Source organism: Oratosquilla oratoria, chromosome 33 (genome assembly GCF_046742065.1).
Source record: "Oratosquilla oratoria isolate Oo_2021 chromosome 33, ASM4674206v1, whole genome shotgun sequence".
NCBI classification, from domain to species: Eukaryota; Metazoa; Arthropoda; class Malacostraca; order Stomatopoda; family Squillidae; genus Oratosquilla; species Oratosquilla oratoria.
The window spans coordinates 32,860,396-32,877,895 of NC_134809.1; positions in this window are offsets into that span (position 1 = coordinate 32,860,396).

Below are 17,500 nucleotides of genomic sequence, written 5' to 3' on the forward strand. Positions count from 1 at the left end.
TTAGGAGCACCATAAACTTTATGAGTTTGTTAAAAGATTGTTATTGATGTAATGCATTTTAGTTAATCCCATGTTTAAATGCGTGCAACGAAATTATATCTATTTTGTATATTTCTACTTTAAAAAAGTGAATTATATTAATTAACATCCTTGCCAAAGTCAGAGTTGATATTTTTAAAATGTGATTGGAATAAATTGCATTTGTGTGCCAACCAACATTACTTCATTAAATCAAACAAATTACATGAACAATATGAAATTATTGTACGATTCAGATTCTTATATATTTCTGATTGATTACGACCGAATCACATTTCTGTGCCGACGTTTTTTCTAAATTACATTTTTACGACTTTGACAAATGTGCGAAAGCATGCATCAAGAGAATATTCACAATAAGATAATCAAAATGAATGAATTCTCTTTAGATTTCATCATTGCCTAAAGAATATCTATGTATATGTGTATGTATATACTGTATATATATATATGTATATATATATATATATATACATATATATATATATATATATGTATATATGTGTGTGTGTGTGTGTGTGTGTGTGTGTGTGTGTGTGTGTGTGTGTGTGTGTACATGTGTGTGTGTGTGTGACAATGTGTATGTGTGTGTGTGTGTGTAAATGTGTGTATGTGTGTGTGTGTGTGTGTGTGTGTGTGTGTGTGTGTGTGTGTGTGTGTGTGTGTGTGTGTGTGTGTGTGTGTGTGTGTGTGTGTGCGTGCGTGTGTGTCTGTGTGTGTGTGTATGTTTGCGAGTGTGTGAATATATGCATAAAATATATCTCTGTTAACATTAGCATATCTATCCTTATCAGATCAAAAGATTAATCACTAACAGAGTATCATCGGCTGTTGAAATCCTGAACAATATGTATAGACTGTTTTCGGACTGAAAGACCTGAGAAAATTGGCAGGCACTACCAAAGAAGACCGCGACGTTGCATCAAGCCAAGTCATCAGATGTGCGACCTGCCAGCGCAGCTTTCGAGGACAAAATGAGCCTTCAAACCTCCCGTGTAGCAACACCGGACCAGTGGGTCCTGTGTTGCGGTGCCCATAAACAGGAGGATGCTCACCCTTAACGCCCGAGGGTGCAAAAGTTCCTCGTCCGACCTTCCTCAGGTATCGCGACGGATCGTCGCTTGCCACCATACAATCCTGAGACGCTGTGACGTGTTATCACACCCATGAATCACAAGCCATAGTTCACTACGAGGTTTTACTGCGGTAAAAGCATGCCGACAGGAGACCTTTTGGTCTATGAGGTGGTCGTATACAACGTTCAAGTTATAAAGAAGAAACGAAACACCAAAACAGGAGAATAAAACGAGCTATCAAAATAACTAGATCTTGCATTACAGATTTAAGTAATGTAACAAAAAAAAATGCGTTTCGGTGTCATCAGCTATTGGAAATGATGATGAACATACATCGTAAGAAATCAGAAGAGGTTTAGTATGAAAACAGAATATAGTAAATTAGTCATCACCTTGTAAACATGACGTACAGAACTTTTGAGACTACGGTTTCGTTAACCTTTGTACAATTTTGAAAATATCATATATTCATTTTTGACACAAAATTAACGTAGTTATTTGACATCAACCTCAGTAACATTCTGTATCACACCGCAACAAAACTGTACACGACAAGACCGCTATTGTAGGCCATTTGTCCATGATGCCGAGTTGAATTACCGAATTCCATTCATCTGAGAGTGGTACATCGGACTGGTTTATCATGGTTGATTTGACTTTTGATTTGAACTAACGTTAGAAGATCTTATTCATCTAACGTGCTACATACCTTCTATCGTCGACTCATGAGTTTTGTTCTACTTTTGGCCAAGCAATTCCATTTAATTGAGAGAAACATCGGCTAGTCAATAGGTTACCATGTTTTCTAAAATAACCTTTTTGGTGTGACGATTGGCAATAAGTAGCAATTTTGGTTGCCACCAGACGATTTAATTCAGCTGAGGGAAATCTTTGGCAATCAAAATGTTCACTATTATGCCAGCCCTTTCACGGTCAAGGTAGAGTTTAAAGTTTTATTCTGGCTGTCGCCAGGTGATTTTATTCAATAGAGGAAAACCTCTCAGAATTGAAGGGTGAAACCATTCCTTTCAATGACGCACTCGACATAATTTATTATGGCGAGCGGCACTCGTGCAGAAATCGTTAACATTACCAACACGACACCATCACGCCTTCAAGAGCAAGAAAAAAAAAAAAAAATCAAATAAAGAAACTCGGACGCAAACAATAATTTACCCCCGGACTCCGTCCAGGGTTGAGGTAATAAAGGTTATCTGCCTGAATAGCACAGCATTATGGCATTCAAGAGAGACACCATAGCAAGTTACAATACAAAGCAAAAGTCCCACGGATTTTCACGCCCCGTTGGAGTTAGGCTGACATACATCACTGTCCGCTGCGTCATAAATCTTCACTATACGAAGAGGCTAAATGGATATCTTAACGCGCATGTTTCCATAATAAGGTGGAGACTCGCCACTCATTACAATTATGTATCTTGTGGGTCCGGTTTGTTGTAAAACACAACACTTGTTGTGTTGGGAGTTCTGGTCGATGTTTCATCAAAAAATGTAAGCTTTTCCAAAAAACCCAGGGCTTCTATATATCCCTTCCCCACTGACAACTACCCTCTTTTTTCACATTCTGTATTGTCCAACTACCCACTATAGCCAAAGAACTTAGTGAAAGTTGTGTTCAGTTAGGCTTTTCATTTTACACCACTGATCGCTTAACCCTCTAAGGACTGAATTATTTTTTGTTTAGATTTTTATTAAATTCATGTTTATTATCTTAAATGTTATAAACGTTTGCTGCGTAAGTTCTTGCAGAATGAATCATACACTAGTTTGTGGCATTATTGTTTTTTACCATCCCGTACTTGCTTGTTAATGGCATATATACAAAAACTTTTTTTGTGTGACCATATGGCAGCGGTTACCAAACTGTGGGTAAATTACCCCCTGGGGGGGGAGGTAACAAATTTTCGGGGGTAATGGAGGGGTGATAAAAAAATTGAAAATAAAATAGAATAAAATTAAATAAAGAAAACATTGCGGCACCCGGCATTAGGATTAAGGTTAACTTAGTACGCATAGTTGTAAAACTAAAAAAATAGAGTTTGGGAACCACTGCCATATGGTCACGCTAGTATTTCAAGGGTAAATATTCTTAACCCATTAAACTCCGATGACAAGATGTCTTGTCATTTGGTCAAATAAAACAAAAAATTATAAAACACCAAAATGTTTGATCAAACACCAGAAAAATATGACGTCAGTCCTCGCTTCGCTCGCGAGGATTGACGTCATATTTTTCTGGTGTTTGATCAAACATTTTGGTGTTTTATAATTTTTTTTTTTTTTTTTTTATTTGACCAAATGACAAGACATCTTGTCATCGGAGTTTAATGGGTTAATGCCTTAGTCGATATTCATTGTCTATCTCCAGGTGATCTTATTTACCTGATGGGGAGAACTCTTGGACTCTGACGGTTCAAAATAGCATTTTAGTTCCCACGAAATCAACATCAATCAAGAGTACGCAAAGGTTATGTGCACAGAGTTGTTCAAAGTGCCAGATAATGGAAGTACAGTTGCCTCCACTTGGAAGTAATAGTGACCAATGTCTTCTAAGGAGCTGTGGGAGGCTTGCGCTCTTTGTCACAGATTCACGAAGTAAATTTTCGACGAAAAGTAATGAAAAGTAATACACTCGCAACAGATTTGCACCAGACGCCGACCACTGTAGCACTTTAAGGTGAAGCCAATTGTACAAAGAATGTGACTCTTCCACTGTGCATGGAAAGAATGAGGCGCTGATTCCTTTAAGTTGGTGTAGATCTTTATATTTTTTTCAGATCAGGACCCGGTGATTTGATTTAACCGAAGCATGACTAAGTATTCAAAAAATGTCTTCGTCGACCAAGACCCAGTTTTATCAGTCGCTCTCCTTTCAATTCAACAGGACCGTCTCTACTTCACCCTAAACAACAGGGACACTTTTTAGACGTAAAATTCTGGCTGCCACAAGGTGATTTTATTGAACTGAAAGAATTCCTCGCCAATTTGATGTTAATTTTTTGTCAAAGAATGTCACCGTGAGAAAGGAGCCTGCGGCACGAGAGGTACCAATCTAAGCTCTACCTTACAGAGATCGAGGTCGTCGAAGTGGCGAGAGACAAGAAGAGAGAGTGTAAGAGTGGGATCAATAAAAAAACAACTCATAAATAAAAAGCGGTATGAGAGTATCTTTACAGATTTGTTATGTATGATTAAAGCCGTAAGACTTTATTCAACTTGGGACATGAACCTTGTGCTGCAAGGGTTAATGCTGTCCATCTTCACCCATTTTGATAAGATGGCACCTTCATGAATTTTCTCCTGCCAATGTTAGAGATGTTTATTCTGTGGAGGACAACAACCTTTGGCAGGGTTAAAACAACAAAAGTGTGTGAATGATTAGTGGATATAATTATAACATGACCTACGGTAACACTCTCTTAGGTTAATAGAATAATCTAGCATTAACCAGCAGAAAGTATGTAGGCGCTATCCAGTATAAAAATGTCCAGCGTTATACAGAATTAAATTGTCTATAGTTAGTTGGAAATAGAAAAATATTCATGTCAGTAAGAACATAATAAGCTGGTATGGGCAACTACAAAAGCGCCAGCCTCTAGTCAAAATAAGAACAAATTATATTTGCTTTGTTTGGATTATCTGGCGCTAAACAGGACACAATAGTTTAGCTTAAGAAGAAGAAAAAAATCATCTGTGGGAAATGAAGATTGAGGTGAAGAGAGCCTTCATGGTCCACTTCAGGATCAGCCTATTCCCTGAAGGCCGATAAACTTTTATACCTCAAGGAGGTAACTTTGTCCAGCTTGGTAAGGTTAATTTGTACAAACAGCACGAAATGTATACGAAGTTTTAGTCGGGCTGGAACTAATGTGGTTGCAAATGAAGACTGAAATTAGCATCAGTTGGACTGTATTGATAAGACTTTGCTTTTAAACAATATTAGTCCCCTGCTCCCCTAGTGCTTAGCACTGTAGAGAGAGGTTAGGAAGCCAATGATAAACATATCGACAGGAGCACTTCATAGGGATCGAGCCCGAGGCTTCTGAGTCCGAAGAAGGAAGGCTACCCCCTGTTCCATGTGGATTTTGGTCTATGAATTAACCACAAGGAAATCATTTGATGCTATACAGAATAACATGGCCTAGACGTCATAAGAATAGATCCAGGAGATTTAGCGTGGGATATTAGATGAATGGTTACGTGCTCGTAAGCAAACCTTGTTGATGAAAAAAAATATTGAAGCGATAAATTGGCGGATTCTTTGCACACTAATGAAATTATGGAAAGCAGCGGAAGACCTAAATAAACTAGTAGTCTCCACGTTATGAGGTAAATCTTTCTCTCTCTCTCTCTCTCTCTCTCTCTCTCTCTCTCTCTCACACACACACACACACACACACACACACTAGGTACGATAACAAATTAAAGACGGTAACCAACGAGCGTTGCTCCTTTCCTGTATACTACAATCAGATAAATACAATTAGGTAATTACACACATGCACGCACACACAAGCAAAAAAACACATGCACATGCGCGCACACGCACACACACACACACACACACACAAAAGCACACAAATATCCCATACGGGAAGGTAATAGCTATCGATCACGAGTCCAGCATATGCTCCAATACCATAGTGAATCACACACACACACACACACACACACACACACACACACACACACACACACACACACACACACACACACACACATATGCGCGCGCCAAACCACACAAAAATATCTGTGTAGTACATTCATATGTATTAATTTGATCAATATACTACTCCATTTTTTCCCCATTAAAAATTCCAGTCGTTCATTCTAAAGAATGAAAAATCAGTAGCAAGATTGTATATGACAGCTTATTATGTAATATAGCTATTCTGGCCTTCTGCTTATCAGCTTATCATCCTGAATATCTGAATATTTTTCGATTTCCCTCCGATTTCTTTTCTCTGTCGTAGTCACACCCTTCCTTCCTCCCTTCCTTTAGTGTTCTGACCCCAAGTTCGCCAATGCGAATACGCATTTATGGCGGCGGCGTGAGCGGCGGAGCTGTGCGCAGTTAGATATGATTTACAGACAGGGCACCGGCTTGAGAGGCGGCGACGGCGATGGTGGAGGAGGAGGTGAAGTGGGAGGGAGGGAGGGAGGGAGGGAAGGAGGGAAGTAGTGAGAGAGGTAAGGAGGGAGGAAGGGGCAGAAGAAGAAGAAGGAGGAGAGGAAAAAGGAGAAGAAGAGCAGAGGAAAGAGAGGAAGGAGAAGTAGGAGGAAGAGGAAGAGGAGGAGGTCTAGGTGATGGAAAAAGAGGAGGAAGACGAAAAAGAAGAGGAGGAGAAGGACTAAGGCAAGGAGAACAAGGAGGGAAAGAAGAGGATTAAGAGGATCAGGAAGAGGAGGAAGAAGAAAAGGAGGAGTATGAGAAAGAAAAAGAAGAAGGTGGAGAGGATACGAGGAGGAGGAAGAGGAGAGGAAGTAGGAATAGGGGACTACGAGGTGGAGGAGAAACATAAATAAGAGGGTAAAAATGAGCAAGAGCAGGTGATGTTGATTTTGATTCTGGTAATGATAAAAAAAAAAAAAACAGGTATTGGCTTACATGGTGACATAAAATCTCTTCAGTTTTGACATCGAGAAAGTTGTGAACCCTTTTCGAAGAGATGCGTTGTTGGTGTGTATGTCTGCTTCGATATTTTATGGCTGGGATTGTGGTGTGATAGGTCAATGAAGATATAGCATCACTTTATGATATGAATGAAAGTTATGATACAAGTGAAAATGTGCCTATTCTTACGCATTTTTTCTTTACATAAACAATTCTATAAATTACTGATCAGGCAAACAAGTGGTCCTCAGCTTTGCAGTGTGGTTATGGTGGTATTACATCTGAGGTGTACGTAAAGAATGGCTCGTAATAGTACAAAACAGTAATGAATACTAAGATTTTGGCAAAAAGTGAGGTTTACGCAAACCGCGTTGCGGGTTCGAATCCAGTAGTTCTCACCGATTCACAGCTCACAGCAGTGACTGTTGACTGCCCCAACAGTCAACGCGCAACGGGCAAAGGTGATGACTTCGGTTACAGTTACACGCCTCCTGGCATAGGCTTCTTACCAGACCACACACACACACACACACGCACACACACACACACACACACACACACACACACACACACACACACACACACACACACACACACACACACACACACACACATATATATATATATATATATATATATATATATATATATATATATACTGTATATATATATATATATATATATATATATATATATATATATACATACATACATATTTTTTCTTAAACAAAGTTGTAAAGGATAATCTACTCGATAAAAACCTATCTTAAATATCTATTGTCATCACATCACTTTTTTCTAGCATCCCCTCCACGCTTGGTAACCTACACCTCCAAATTACGCCTAATCCCATTATCTTTAACCTCGATAACTATTTATCACCTATCTTTTATCATATACATATTTTCTTCTCATTTATTTCCTTATGTGGTCCCGAGTATTGCCTGCCCGGTTGTCGGGCGTATTTTTTTTTATTTTTTTTTTTTTTTTTACTCCTCTGCTCCTGTTATGATGACATAAGATGTTTATGAAGTTCTTGGCTACTTTATTTTAGTGTCCCTAACGTTTCGTAACATACGAAAGCTGTGCAGGTGTGTCACCTCACAATTCATTTCTTTAAAGCGAAGCATCTTTTATGTTAAAACTAAATAAATTGCACATTAATTTCCCTCGATATGATGACACACTTCTAGGATTTTGTTCTGGTTGGATTCAGACAGTTATATTAAAAAATAGGAAAGAGCACGTATCGATAGGGTTCAAGTACACTCATAGATTTTGGTTTACCAAAAGATCACAAAAAAGAAAAAAAAAATGTCATCCTGTTCTCCATTTTTTCTTATGTATATATTTTTTGCCTCTCTCACAATCTCCTCTGCATTCGTCAACTTTCCTCAATCAGCCCTTTTTCATCTTTCTTTTCCATTACGTTACGCTCTTATACTAAATATGCATTTTATATTTTTCTTTTTTTTCAGTTCCTTTCAAATACCAGACCATAATATAAGATCAAGGACGTAGTTCATGCCTTTAATAATTTACTCGTATTTTTCACACTTGAACTTTTCCTCATATTCATTATCGACGTTAATATTTTCATGACTATGATCTTTACCATATTCACTCATGCTCATTTTTACGATTTGAGCTTTAAAACACTTGTACATGTAGTCTCCAAGAGGACTGGAAGAGTGCATATACAGTTCCACCCTTAAAAGGAAAAGGAGGATGTTAGTTGAGAGGATTGGAAGAGGAACAGAGAGAATGAGAACATTTGGTGACGAACAGTGTGATTTCAGGGAAAGAAGAGAGTTCGTGGATGATTTTTTTTTTTTTTTTGTAGTAAAGTAAAAGGTAATGCCTTTTGGTTTTCATAGATTTGCGGAAGGCGTTAGACAAAGGTGGCAGGAAGGCCCTTTGTGTTGCAGATATATGGGCTGCTTCTGAGGATAATCAAGAGTTTTTATTGGGTAATAGAGTTTGTATTTAGGATCACATATAGCAGGGAATGGAGGAGTAGAAGTGAAGGGAAATTATAGTATAAGGGTAACAAGCAAATGTCTTCATGACTGGAAAGTGTCGTGAGAAATAGGTAGTTCTGGGTGAACGCAAAAAGATTATATAAAGGGGTCACTGTGCCAATGGCAATGTATGAAACAGAGGCACGGAAGTTAAGGGAGGGTGAAAGAGAGAGCCTAATTGCGTTCATTTTTTTTTTCTTTTTTTTTAAGAAATATGTTAGGAATTACTAAGATGGATAGAGTGTGAATTGAGAAGGTGAGGCGGAGAGCAGGCGTGGAAAGGAGCTGGCAGATATGGTTAGTCAAAGAATACTGCGATGGTTTAGTAATATAAAAAGAACGATTGAAGAAAGATTAGCTAAAGGAGCGTGGAAGGCGGTGGTCGATGGAGTGAACTTGGTGGGGAGACCGTGAATGGGATGGATGAATGAAAGGTTAGAGCAAAGGGGAACCTTGTGTATAAGCGTAATGTCTATCGAGCAGAGAAGAGATAGGGCAAGTCGAGGTGCGAGAGGAGAATGGTTATGAATGAATGACAAATTAATACAGCTTTAAGGGATTTATTCTTGTCTGCTCTGTAAATTCTGGAAGGGATGAATGGGGAGGCTCTTCCATGTAATGAAGGGTTGGAAGTAAACTAGCTTCGGCTGTCAGGCTTTGTGTTTTGTCTTGTATTTCATTGTATGGCTTTGACTCAAGCAATGGGTGGGGGACAGGAACTCTTCATCCACAAGGAGCTAAGACACAACAAATGAGTGTTGGATGGGCGTGGGATGGCTGAATGGTAGGTGTAAACCTTGAGTAGCCCTCCTTCCTTATACGAGGGACAGGGGCTTTTGGCATGTGTGTGTGTGTGTGTGTGTGTGTGTGTGTGTGTGTGTGTGTGTGTGTGTGTGTGTGTGTGTGTGTGTGTGTGTGTGTGTGTGTGTGTGTGTGTGTGTGTGTGTATGTGTGTGTGTATGTGTGTATGTGTGTGTGTATGTGTGTGTGTGTGTGTATGTGAGTGTGACTGTGTGTGTGAGTGTGACTGTGTGTATGTGCGTGCGTGTGTGTGTGCATGTGTGTGTGTGTGAGTGTGAGTGTGACTGTGTGTGTGTGTCTGTGTGTCTGTGTGTGTGTAACTCTACTGACACCAGACACTCCAACAAAGTCTGTGTTGTTGATATTTGTTTTCCGTGGTAATTTCAATTGATGGTTATACTGAAAGTATGATATAACAATTGAAAGATAATTAAGACCATACTCTACGCAATGCTCTTATATGAGTAATATATTAAGATTTCATGATAAAGTGAATTTACACAATGAAGATATAAATACAATAAAAATGATACTTAAAATGGTAGCAAACACTATTTGTATACGAGAAAAATCCATAGTATCTAAAAATGGATAAATGTAGAACTGATAACAACTGCTGATCATTATGGCAGAGTTATAAAGACAAAGTTATGTTATGACAAATTATAAAGATGATGGCGACGACTATAACCTTAACCTTTCTGCTACGAAAGTGCTTTATATATTCTATTCTGGCTGACGCCGGAAGATACTCAACTAAGGACAAGATCTCGTGCTGAAGGGTCAGTGTATATTATGTATAATAATGATGATGGTAGAGGCAATGATATGTGTATCATTGATGACTATGATCAGCTGCGTACAGAATTGTGAACGGCATGAACAATAATAAATTTTGCAAAACAATTATGAAGGTTATATAAATATGAAAATAATATTTTTCTAATGAATAATCATTGTAATAACTTTCCATAGGAAGGAAAGAAGCAATCGAATAATGAAATCGGTAAATCAATGGAGTCAAGCGTCACAACAGCGCACAATCACACTCGCTAACCTTTCTGTACTGACATGACCCAAGGAAGGAGGAGAAGGAGGAAAAGGAGGAAAAGGAGGAAAAGGAGGAAAAGGAGGAAAAGGAGGAAAAGGAGGAAAAGGAGAAGGAGGAGGAGAAGGAGGAGAAGGAGAAGAAGGAGGAGAAGGAGAAGGAGGAGGTGAAGGAGGAGGAGAAGGAGGAGGAGGAGGAGGAGGAGAAGGAGAAGGAGAAGAAGGAGAAGGAGAAGGAGAAGGAGAAGGAGAAGGAGAAGGAGAAGGAGAAGGAGAAGGAGAAGGAGAAGGAGAAGGAGAAGGAGAAGGAGAAGGAGAAGAAGGAGGAGGAGGAGAAGGAGAAGAAGAAGAAGAAGAAGAAGAAGAAGAAGAAGAAGAAGAAGAAGAAGAAGAAGAAGAAGAAGAAGAAGAAGAAGAAGAAGAAGAAGAAGAAGAAGGAGAAGAAGAAGAAGAAGAAGAAGGAGAAGAAGGAGAAGAAGAAAGAAAAAGAAGAAGAAGAAGAAGAAGAAGAAGAAGAAGAAGAAGAAGAAGAAGGAGAAGAAGAAGAAGAAGAAGAAGAAGAAGAAGAAGAAGAAGAAGAAGAAGAAGAAGAAGAAGAAGAAGAAGAAGAAGAAGAAGAAGAAGAAGAAGAAGAAGAAGAAGAAGAAGAAGAAGAAGAAGAAGAAGAAGAAGAAGAAGAAGAAGAAGAAGAAGAAGAAGAAGAAGAAGAAGAAGAAGAAGAAGAAGAAGAAGAAGAAGAAGAAGAAGAAGAAGAAGAAGAAGAAGAAGAAGAAGAAGAAGAAGAAGAAGAAGGAAGAAGAAGAAGAAGAAGAAGAAGAAGAAGAAGAAGAAGAAGAAGAAGAAGAGCAAGAAGAAGAAGAAGAAGAGCAAGAAGAAGAAGAGCAAGAAGAAGAAGAAGAAGAAGAAGAAGAAGAAGAAAGAAGAAGGAGAAACGATACTATTATGCAAACTTTATATATGTAACCATTAAAGATTAAGGACAGCTGATAATATTCACTTAAGGGAAGTGATGAATAAATAATAGAATGAGATAACGAGAGCATTATCCACACCGATATCGTGGCGGACGTTACAGTTTCCGTTGTGCCAGGCTCACAATACTTTACGCATTTGAGGTTTGATTTCCATCCTTGAGAATACAATCACACCAAAGCCATCTCTTCTAATGAACTAAATTATATGCAGTTTGAAGAACTGTAACCTATACAGCAAGCCAATGATGTTATGGACGGCAGTAAAACGCACATACACTCGCACATACATCTATTCCCATCCTCATAATTACCATTACATTGAAAAAATTATAAGGATATTTACTACCATGTTTATTTCCTTTATGGTTAACATCTATTCCCGCTACAAGCACTGCGTGGTGTCCAGAGATCAGAAACCTAGATAGTGGGTCTAAAGAATTATTGCAATACTAACTTAAATACTGGCAACGCTAATGGTAGTTATTATTCAGGACCATGATATGGCTGCGTGAATCATTCGCGCTTTTGGCTTTTATTGCCTTTGTGGTTAATCATGACATTTGTAATGGCCTCTTACCTCTTGTTTCATTGGAATTTTATTGATGTTACTGTTTGACCGAGTGCTTGGGCTTCGATGCGAGCATCAGTATGAGCGCGTTGGCGTGTCCCATCGAGACTAATAGTGCAGGTATGTATCTGTATGATTATGCATAAATGCTTGCACACGATAGACTGTCCTTAAGTAATATTTATGAACACATACATATACGCGCCCACACACACACACGAACACACGTGCTCACACACACATACACACGCTCAAACACACACGAATATATACTAGCACATACATTTTTTTTAATTTCGTTTAAGAAATATGGAATAAGTCTTTTCAATGGTGTGACTTTTTTATTGTGCACATGTGAAACGTTGGCCAACATGTATCCAAATGGTTTTACTTCAAATGGTACGAAAGAAATAATGGATTTCACGATAAACACAAGATGAAACGCGTTCAAGATTGATTTTGGCATCACAGAAAGGAAAGTGTCAGATGGTCCGAATACTTTGAAGAGTTATGAAAGACTGATCAACCATAAACACACACAGACACAATGAAGGCAAATTAAAAATGCGCAATATCCCGAGAAGAACAACCACTGATATATGGAGAAAGTAGCCATTCTTTGGGGTAAGAACGACTGAAGTTATTTCCTGGACTTTAAAAACATATATGATAAGGTAAATGTGATGTTTTCGAGGTAAAAGTTGTCGAGGTGTAGGATGAAAAAGAAATTTAGTAAGGAATTTATAAAAGCGTATAAGAAAATGTAAAACATGTCTAATGTTTAGAGCGAACTACAGAATAGTTCTAAGGGAAAGGGCACTGGGACATTTAGATGAGGGATTGCTGTCTAACGTCTTCATAGAAGACATCTAGAGACAAATAGTCAAGAATTCAAGACTGAGAGGAATAAATTTGTGGAGAGTTGAAGAATATGTTAATGATGTACTTCGATAAAGTAGTGTAAATATAGGACAATAATGAAATGCTTCAAGATAATGTATGGAAAGAGAGGAAGTATGATTATGATGGTAAAAATGTGTGTGTATGTGTATGTGTGTGTGTGTGTGTGTGTGTGTGTGTGTGTGTGTGTGTGTGTGTGTGTGTGTGTGTGTGTGTGTGTGTGTGTGTGTGTGTGCGTGTGTGTATGTGACGGTGTTTGTATGTACCTTTGCAGGCATGTGTGTGTGTGTGTGTGTGTGTGTGTGTGTGTGTGTGTGTTCCTGTGTGTGTGTGTGCCCGCGTCTGTATGCGTATGTGTGTGTGTGTACGTGCATGTGTGCGCGTCCGTGTGTATGTTCGTATGTATGTGTGAGTGAACGTGCGTACGTTTGTGTACGTGGATGGCCACTCAAAAAGTAATAATTGGTGCATAAGTGTGACAACATTAAAGACGCTCTCCATAAGGCTCTTTTTGCATAAAACTCCTACGTTCCGACGATGCTCTTTATAGTTTTTAATAAAGTCAACTCGTGATAATATGCAGTGACAAGAGAATCCCTGTTATAAAGAATTTAATGGTCTCCCCATCGAGTTCTTCTACGCAACAGAAAATATTATAGATTTTGTTCCATCTCACGGCAGGCGAGTCTCACCCATTGTGAGAGATACGAGGGTTAATGTTTATTTATTCTATTTATCTATTTATTTATTTATTTATTTATTTATTCATTATTATTTGTAGTAGGCATTCCCGTGTATCGTCCTTCCCTTTCCTCTATTTTATCACTAAAAGTAAATTGTAAATATTTATATTTCCGCATGTCAACAATTTCACTCCACGCATCCATTACGGCAATAAATACGTCTTGATCCATAAATTCAGATAACGTTACGGTGTAAGAAATAAAAATGCTACGCCGCGAGGGAAAAAAATCACCTAGGCGGACCGATGTGGAAAAGAGCGATGTCTGAGAGACGCATGCGCCGGGGCGCCTGTAAAAGGACATGATTGAAGAACCTGGGCATGAGGACGATGATAGTTCGTACATACCAAGTCAAAGTTTTATTGTTCACACTTTTCGCCAACTCACCAACCATGAATATAAAATGTAGCTTTGTGAACATCGCAGGACCGAAGAGAGGAGGTGACCAGAGAATGTGATGTTGGGATATTTGTATGATAGTGTTTATGATCGCACGTTTGTATGGGATTGTGTTAACGTACGTATGAGCGAGCAAGCGAACGCATGTGTGCATGTGTTTATGAGTGTTTGTGTGTTTGTGTATGTGTGTGTGTGTGTGTTTGCGTCTATTTGTGTATGTACACGTTTAGTTGTTTGTGTGTGTGGTGTGTGTGTGTGTGTGTGTGTGTGTGTGTGTGTGTGTGTGTGTGTGTGTGTGTGTGTGTGTGTGTGTGTGTGTGTGTGTGTGTGTGTGAGCAAACAAATTTAAATTTCCACACCTATTTTGTTGTATATTCATCCTTGGTTAGATGTTGCTAATTAAAACACCTTCGAAATATTTCACTTTATTTGTGTTTATTATATTCTTTTATTATAAGTTAAGTTCCTGCCTTGGTATCTTAATGTTACCTGTCTTCTAGAAGTGATTTCTTGTTGTTCCTTTTTGCATGTGGTTTGTTAGCAGTCGGAACAAACTCTGTATAGTGTATTCAGTATACTTATTAATGCAAAGCTCTTTTTGTATGAGCACGAGTTCTTGTATCCAACATAACTCCTAGTAAACAGTTTATCATAATTAATGACGATATTCTCGGAATCCGGTAATATGTAATGAGGTTTAGTACATCCTCGTCGTTCCTTACTTTACAATTTCTATCAACAATATCCCGCACAATTTTTTTCAATTTTTCTGTAAACAGGAGTAATTGTGTTTTGATAAAACATATTCATCTTAGTTCTCGTGGTGTTTTAATCGATTTAGTATGAGATTTTCCATTCTATGTTCAATTTCCTTATCTGTATCACTCATTGAATAATAATTTGTTTGTGAATAGCTGTCTGAACCTGGTTAGTTTTTTTTATGTAGGAAGGGCTAACTCGAGCATTCTCTGAAGGTTATATGTACGGATGCACTGATTACACAAACTTTTTCACTTAATGCGACATCCCCTAACTCCCTTTAGATATCTATCAGTCACTAGGTTTCCTTTATACGCAGGTAGTGAAAGTACACTTGATTCATTAACCTAAACGTATAAGAGAGGAATCTTATTATGTACACTTCTTTCAATATTAAAGCGTAAGCAAGAATTTTCTTCCAAATTATTTCTTAGATTGTCTCCATTAATGCCAACAAAATTGTCATCTACATATCTCGCACATATGTTGGGATTAGGGTCCAATACTTGAACAGCGAAGTTTTGCACGTGACACATATATGACTGAGCAAACAGCACACCTAAGAGATAGTCCATTGTTACACCATCAATCTGATAATACAACTTACCCGATGGACATCTGAATGGAGCTTCCTTTGTGCGCACTCGCAACATGTTCTCCAATGTCAGGCGGGATATTCTTGGGGGGCGCAGTGTTTTATGATTGCACATATTATCGAGAAGAATGTTGAAGGTCTCTTCCACTGGAACATTTGAAAAGAGGTTCTCTACGTCCAGAGATGCTCAAATTCCGCGAGGACATTTTTCGTTTAGAATATTCATGAGCTCCTCTGTGGAGCAGTGAAGAAACGCGTACATACGAAGAGGGGAGTTTGTTCAGTTTTCTTGTGAATTGGTATGAAGGAATTGTATTTTGATCAAATATTATGTGATATTATAGGTCTTATTTTGCTTCCAGTCTAATGAATCTTAATACTGCTATTAAAATACCCTGATTCGCAGTGGCCATGTCACTACGATTTATTTTTTTCAACTGATACTGCGTTGGCGTTTTCAATCAAGTCACTTTTTATTTTTGGATTTTATCTATGGGAATTCTTGAATTTGTTTGAATTTAGAAGTGGTAAAGCATTATTTTTACCTTGTTCGAGTAGTCTGTACGGTTGGGAAGATATAAATGTCAGTCTTGTCAGCCCTGCGTATAACTATATCCTTATTTTCACGTAAGTTCTTGGTTGGTTGACGATGTCCAGTGGTAAGTAACGAGTCACGACTACAGACCTTTGGTGCTTTGGGCTTGAAGCTATTTTCTTTTTCAATCTCAGTTTCCCTATTATGCATTCCTTGTATAACTTACTCATGGAGAGCAGTTCTAGTTAGGCCGTCTTTTTGTATTTCTTGAAGCCAGGAAAGTACTGTCATTACAGTCATAAGTTCAGGAGTGTTTCTGTGTCATGAATGATGAGTAATCTCAAGGGTTTATAAAACCATCTTACTTTATGGGAAGTGGGCGATTGCCACAATATAGGCTGCTCAATTTCAGCACACATTCAACAAGAACCCACTGTGTTGGATAAGAAGAAATGAAGTAAATGATATCCATATATTTCGATCACGGACTGTGATCCTCTTCAGTGGAATACGAAGAGGATCACGGTCCGTGATCGAAATATATGGATACCATCTAGTTCATTTCTTCTTATCTAACACAGTGGGTTCTTGTTGAATTTTACGAATCTGTTACGACTTTGTAGTTTTCAGCACACATGTTTTTATGTCGCTTGTGCGTATATAAAGACTGCAGTAAGCCTTCCACAAAGTTTCAATAGACATTATTTCACTTGGCATTGTCTCTTACCTAACTGCCCAAACTATAGTCGCCACTTGATGTCAAGCATAAAGGCCTTCTGTTGCCATGCTTCATCGTAAAGTTGTATATTCGTGAATCTGGGGGCGTGAGCACTTGGATACAAACCACGTTTTTTTTGTTTTTGTTTTTGTGAATAAGAAATAAAAGAGTTGCCAAAATAATCCAAAATGTACTGTGTTTGAATAACAATGCATGTACCTAACTTCAGGAGAATCAATTTTGTAAATCTGGGGAGATATTTGGGACAATTGTTCACATAAAAAGCCAGCCCGGAGCATAATGACAGGGTCAATTGTCTAGATTAAAAATATAGTGAGGCCAGGTACACGGACAACGTCATTAACGCAGTCAGGGGTCTAGACCAAGGTCGGGTCACGGACAAAATTATGCAATACCCAGGTCAGGCCACATACAAGCCTGAGGTCAATAGCAAGGTCATCGGTCTAGAGTCTAGACAAAATATACAGTAACCTATCCACTATATTCTTATTTGAGCCTCAAGGTGATACGGAAGAATACTAATATTCCCAAATGAATGACAGGCTGAAAAAATGATATTGAGAAAAAAAAGGACTTTGCGTCATAATAAAAAATGGGGAAACACACCTTCGATCAAAATATAACGATATGACCAAACTGATTAAAAAGAACACGCGCACAGCGAAATGTA